A 7,178-nucleotide genomic window follows, 5' to 3' on the forward strand; every position below is an offset into this window, starting at 1 on the left:
GAATGTGCTATTAAAGTGAGTGCCCTTTGGGGTTACAATGATGGGATTCAGATTTCAGGGAACTGAGTGCCCATTGAATGGGCAGGTACCGATCTTCAAATGCTAAGTGGGACTTAAGGCAGGTGATAGGGCATAAGGAGCCCTGCACTGGGAATCCAGAGGCCTGGGTTCTAGTTTTTTTCTTTGCCACTAGCTGGCAGTGTGACATTGGACAATGATGACAACATACATTTATGTAGGACTGCAAAGCCCTTTCCTTACAACCATCTTATGAGATGAACACTATCTCTACATTTATTTATTTGTTTGTCTTTTTTTTTTTTTGAGGAGGGAGGCCAGGCAATTGGGGTTAAGTGACTTGCCCAAGGTCACACAGCTAGTAAGTATGTCAAGTGACTGAGGTCGCATTTGAGCTCAGGTCCTCCTGACTCCAGGGCCCACACTCTACTGACTGTATTGCCTAGCTGCCCTCATTTATTTATTTTTAAAAAATTCTGAACTTTATGACACATAAAACATTTCTACATACAAAGCAGAACACAAAAAGGGGACTGTATGTAAAATGGTATCATTTGCTTAGAAACAAAAGAGGGAGTTAAGTGTTGTACTGAACAGAGAGATAACTTAGAGTCTAGAAGACATGAATTCAAATCCTGCCCCAGATGCTTAGTAACTGTGGACTCTGAATCAGGCCTTTAACCCCTATCTGACTCAGTTTCCTCAACTGTAAAATGGGGATAATAATATTATTATAATATATATCATTTTATAATATGATATATATAATATAATAATAATATAAACTCCCAGGGTTATTTGAGATATTCATAAAGTTCTTAGCAAAGTCCCTGGTACTTCGTAGGTACTTAATACATGCTTCCTTCCTTCCTAATAAATTTCACACATTATTTTCAAAATTGTCCTTTTTGTAGATAGCTTTTTAGATAAGGTACTCAAAGCTGTCTGTAGTCATATAAAAAATGCTCTAAATCACTATTGATTAGAGAAATGCAAATTGAAACAACTCTGAGCTACCACCCCATACCTGTCAGATTGGCTAATATGAGAGAAAAGGAAAATGACAAATGTTGGTGGGGATGTGGGAAAATTGAGATACTGTAGGTGAAGTTGTATACTGATTCAACCATTCTGTAGAACAGTTTGGAACAATGTCAAAGGGCTATAAAACCATGCATACCCTTTGATGAAGCAATACCACTACTAGGTCTGTATCCCAAAGAGATAAAAAAGGAAAAGGACCCACAAATACAAAAATGTTTATAGCCTCTCTTTTAGCGGTGGCAAAGAATTGGAAATTGAAGGAATGCCCATCATTTGGGGAATGGCTGAGAAAGTTATTGTATGTGATTGTGATGGAATACTATTGTGTTATAAGAAATGACTGGCAGGATACTCTCAGAAAAATCTGGAAGGACTTACATGAACTGATGTAACGTGGAATGAGCAGAATCAGGAGATCATTGTATAAATAACAGTAATATTGTATGATGATCAACTGAATGACTTAGCTATTCTTAGCAATACAATGATTCAAGACAATTCTGAAGGACTTCTCCAGAGAAAGAACTGATGGAGTCTGAATGCAGATTGAAACATACTTTTTCTTTACTTCATTTTTCTTGTTTTCTTTTTGTCTGTTTTTTCACAATATGACTAATTTGGAAATACATTTTATGTGATTGCACATGTATAACCTATATCAAATTGTTTGCCTTCTCAATAGGGGGAGAAGTGGGTTGGGTGTGAGGAGGGAGAGAATTTGGAACTCAAAAAATTTTTGAACAAAGTTGTTAAAAATTGTTGTTATATGTAATTAGGGAAAAAAATAAAACATTAAAAACACTGTCCTGTTTGTGTTCCCTTCTATTCCTTTCTTTGCATTAAAAAATGTTTCAATGACCCTTTTATTTGACATTTTATTGGTAAGCTCCACTTCCTCCCCTATTAAAAAATAAGAGAAAGAAGGAAACCCTTGTGAGGTAGGTATTATGAATATTACTATCCTTTTTAATAGCTAAGGAAACTGACTAAGAGATTTGCTCGTGTTCACACCGCTTGCAAGTGTTGGAAGCAGGAGGTGAATTTAGGTATCCTGAATCCTAGTACAGCCAATACTCAATACTTCAGGCTATCCCTCAGTCACATCACCTCTCTAGCCCTCAGTTTACCCATCAGTTTACCCAATAAGAAGATTAGACTGGATGATAGCTAAGGTTTTTTCTAATTTCAAAATTCTATAATTTGCAATCTGGCTTCCTATTTTATAACTCAACTGAAGCTATTGTCATCAAAGTTACCAATAATCTCTTTGACACATCTAAAGCCCTTTTCTTAGTCTTTATCTTTCTTGATCTCTTTGCATCATTTGTCACTTTTCTTTTGGATACTTTCGTCTCTCTGGGTCTTGGGATGCTAGTCTTTCTTGGTTCTCCTCCTACCTGTCTGACCACTTCTTTTCAGTACCCTTTGCTGGATCTTCATTTACCCATTAAGTGTAGGTATATCCTAAGGCTCTGTTCTAACCCTTTTCAATTTTCTCTCCATACTCTCTTACTTTGTACTCTTGTCGGCTCTCTTAGTTTCAATTATCTTCATACTGTTGACTCTCAAGTTTACTATATATCTAGCAGTTATTTCTTCTCTCCTGATCTCCCATATTGCCAATTACCTATAGGACATTTCTTTTTTTTCCAAAAAAACCGCAAAAGATAAATTTAATTAAAAGATATAATTGCCTACAAGATGAAGAGACAAATTAAATCACTGAAAAAGAGTCCTGCCTTATGATGCTTACATTAATTGGTAGGCTTGGTATCTGAAATCTAAGAATGAGTATTATGTCAGAGTAGGAACTGTCTGGAAATAAACCCATTTCAAGGGTGGAGGGTTCCTTGATTATTTCTAAATATCAAAAAATATCACAGGCTATTCTTTTGAATATCAGCTTCTCTCTCAGAGGCTATTGTCCAGAGTCTCCAATTTTCCATGAAGGATAAAGTCTTGGTTTCAGCCAACTCTCCATGGAGAGACTACTAATAACAACCCCATCATCTCGAACAAACAGCATTGGAATGCTCCTCTTGATTGATTTATAGATATCAACATACGTGTCTTCATCAATTTCTATAGTTGTCACGGTCTCTTCTACATCTCCCAAAACCATGTTTAAATGTTCATCATAAGCATGCAATCTGCCTCGTAGTTCTCGCTCATTTCTCATTTTTACATAAATTCATTCATCTAGTCTGAGCCTGGTGAGCTCCTCTACAGTGTTGGTGATCTGTTGCTGATCCGCATAATCCTCCATGTTTCAAATCCCTATAGGACATTTCTAAGGGGATGACCTTTAATTTTATTTCCAACCAAATCCAACCCTCTTTCAAACTTTCCTGTTACTGTTACTGGCATCTGCATCCTTCAAATTATTCAGTTTTACAACCCTGGAATCATCAGCAATGTCACCCATTCTGGTTGTTTCTGTCTTCACATCTTTTGCATTTGTCCTTTACTCTTTACCCACATAGCCATCTTACTAGTTGAGTCCATCATCATTTCTCACCTGGACAATTGCAATAGCCTTCTTCTGTGATTGGTCACATTGCTGCAATCCACCTTCCACACATCTGCCAAGGTGATTTTCTAAAAGTGATCATGGTTTGATCATGTAACCATCTCCTCTTCCCTCCACTCAGTAAACTCTAATTCTTCCCTATTGTCTCTAGAATCAAACATAAACTCTTCTTCTTTAACAGTTAAAGGTCTTCACAACCTGGTCCCTTGCTATCTTTCCAGCTTTCCTAACACATTACTTTTCCCCACACTCTGCAATCCAGCCATAGTGGCTTACCTGCTTTCACACATTCTATTTCATTTCCTTTCTACTATCCCTGTTCCCCTTGCCTGGAATGCTTTTCTTTCTCAACTATGCCTCTGAGAATTCCTTCAACTCAAATTCCACCTTCTAAAAGAAGTCTTTCTTGGCCTTTTGCCCCAAGTGGCTGCCCTCAGGAATACCTGGACTTGAATCCCAACAGTACAATCCTGGACAAGTTACTTATTCCCTCTCAGCCCTGATTTCCTTAACTATAAAAAAGAATAATGATAACAATGCTGCTTTGCAAAACTTGAAGTGCTATGCAAATATATTTTATGATTAGTGAAAACAGTTCATTGTGCAATTTGAATCTGACCTCTGGACCTCAGGTGATACAGAAAAAGAATTTAGGATTTGATCTTGGAGGACCTGGGTTTGAATCCTGTCCATGCAAGGCCACCCACCCGTGTGACTTTGGGTAAGTCAGGTAACCTGTCTGTCCACAATGCCACATCCTTAAGATGAGGGGATTCAGTGGCTTCTAAGGTCCCTTCCAGCTCTAAATCTATGATTCTGTGATCCTAAACTCAGTTGGGACTGACTTTGTTACTTTCTTTGAAAGTGAATTTGATCCTTGGGAAATTATTGCTCCTATTCTAAGACAGTACCTATTCTAAGACAGACAGGCAAGAACTGTTTATCAACAATGTTGTTTGCAGCTGCTGTGGGGGTATAAGACCAATAACACCAGCACACGGGAGGGCTGCTAGTACAGGTTCTTTGATCTACTTTTCTAAAAGAAAGCAACTTTAAAGGGGTCAACAATCTTACTTTAATCAAACATATATATATCATTCATTTAGTTCAGGGGAAAAAGTCAACACCCTGAACTTCTAAAGCAAATACAAACAAATTACAAGCAGAAATTATATAAACAGAGCAAATAACACAAATCAGGAGACAGGGCTTCTAACTGTTTGTCCATAGCAATACATACACAGTTATCAGAGAGAAAGCACTAACATCTGGGTTTTCAAAGAATCACAAAGGAATCAGAATTTTTAGGGCTAGAGATATCCTTAGGGTTCATGTAGTCTGATCATTTTATAGGTGAGGAGACTGAATTGCAAGAGTTTAATTAACTTCTTCGAATGCACAGAGCTAGTTGGTGGCAGAGCTAGGACAAGGGGATGCTGGAACTGGCTCTAACAGGCTAAGTAGCTGATTGTTAAATTTTTAGTGTGAGTCTCTTCTGACTATATCACACAAACACTCTTCTCATGAGTGAGCCCTAAATCAAAATGCCAATCTCTGAGTATATATACACTTCTTCTAGGTCAGAGGGCAACATAACCCTCATGACCCAGGCTGATGTGACTTGGGCTTCCATGTGACTTAAGCAGGCTACATGGGCCTATTAATAGATGTGAAAGATCTTCCCATCAAGCAAAAAATACATTAACAATACAAACTATTACCTCTAAGTAGGGAGGGACAAAGGGCAGCCACATTAGACTGGCAGAGCAATCTCTAGTGATCCACCTACTTCTCCTGTAAGACTCTCTTATATTTTGAGGGGAAACCTGGAGCTCAGAGAACTTGGGGAGCTCATGGGATGTGTCACTGCTGTGTGACATGAAGACAGTAAGGTCAGGTTTCCTCCTGACAGGGTGATGCAGATATTCTAAATCCTGGATAACGTAATCCATAGACTCAAAAATCCCAAAGCCAAGAACTATGGCTAGAATAGCTAAAAGCACACATTTATATAGAACTTAAAAGTTTACAAAGTGCTTATAGTTATATTATCTTAAGATACACACAACAACCTTGCGTAGTAGATGCTCTTCTTAATCCCATTTTACAGATAAGGAAATAGCTTCAGATAGGTTAAGGGACTTATTCAGGGCCACACAGCTAGTAAGTGTCTGAGACAGGATTCAAACTCAAGCGTTTCTGATTTGAAGTCTGTTTCTCTGTTAGTTCACTCTGCCTCTCTGTACTGGACCACTTTCTAAATACAAAGCTGGAGGAGGTTTTTGTTGGTGTGGGTTTTTTTGGGAGGGAGGGGCTGAGGAGGCTGAGTGGGAAGAAGTTCAAGGCCATTGTTTTAGGCTTGGCTCAGTGAAGTTGTTCAAAGGAGGGAACCTGCCAATCCCCCTTGTCCAGTTGTTTTCTAATTACAGAACCATCTGTGACTAAATATTTTAATATATTTGAGAACAATGGAGTATTGCTGCCTTTCTTAGCTGTATTTGCTGTGGCTTACCTGGCTCACATACAGTAAACTGTGTTTCACTTAAAGGCCTGATCACTCTGGATGGGGAACAGGGTAGCGTGATCCCTCACTCAGAAGGCTAGCCAAATTCCCTTGTTTTGAGCTTGCTGAGTTTGGAACTTAAAACTTTTTTAGGGAATCACAAAGGAATCAGAATTTTTAGGGCTAGAGATATCCTTAGGGTTCATGTAGTCTGATCATTTTATAGGTGAGGAGACTGAATTGCAAGAGTTTAATTAACTTCTTCGAATGCACAGAGCTAGCTGGTGGCAGAGCTAGGACAAGGGGATGCTGGAACTGGCTCTAACAGGCTAAGTAGCTGATTGTTAAATTTTTAGTGTGAGCATTCATACCTTGGAAATCAACAAATGCTATATAATCTGGGCTTGATTTATTGTTTTATTGATTTCTAGACTTAATACATTGATGGAGAAAATCTTAATGATGTAGATTAAACTTAAAAGTGTGCCATACATACCTTTTTAAGAGAGCTGATTGTGAAACATTGAGGCAGGGAGTCATTAAACATTTATTAGGCACCTAGTATGTGGGAGGCACTGTACTAAGCACTGAAACACTTGCTGTTATACCACTGGGAAACCAAGTCTCCTGACTTCCAGTCCCATACTCTTTCTGGAGAGAAGGGAGTTTGTGGTTAATCCAGGTCTAGGTGTGTGAGTTTGATGGTGCTACTATCTTTTCTTCTGTTCCTGTCTCTGCCAATGTTTATCATCTGTGTTATCGTGGGAATGCTCTATTGGTGGTGATGTTGGGGAGAATAAGGCTGTAGATGTAGAAGCTGAGGCCCAGAGGGGCCCTCTAAAGTGATACAACTAGCAATAAGGTCAGATTCATAGATTTGGAACTGGAAAGGTTAATCCCTTCATTTCTTAGATAAAAAAATCTGAGGCCTTAAGAAGTTTAGGACTTGTTGAAGTAAGATCACTCAAAATACGCCATAAGTCAGGATTCCCATTCAGGTCCTTTGACTCTATATGTAGTGTTCTTGCCACTCTACAGTGGAAGGCAAAGCTAGGACTAGATCTCAGTTCTCTTAACCCCATA

The 7,178-nt window shown here is 38.5% G+C and overlaps 1 pseudogene; it reads right to left on the reverse strand.

The window, feature by feature from the left end:
- Positions 1-2,980: 2,980 nt before the first annotated feature.
- LOC118832101 lies at positions 2,981-3,328 on the reverse strand (annotated as a pseudogene).
- Between the last annotated feature and the right edge of the window lie 3,850 nt (positions 3,329-7,178).

Source organism: Trichosurus vulpecula, chromosome 9 (assembly GCF_011100635.1).
Source record: "Trichosurus vulpecula isolate mTriVul1 chromosome 9, mTriVul1.pri, whole genome shotgun sequence".
In the NCBI taxonomy this organism is placed as follows: domain Eukaryota; kingdom Metazoa; phylum Chordata; class Mammalia; order Diprotodontia; family Phalangeridae; genus Trichosurus; species Trichosurus vulpecula.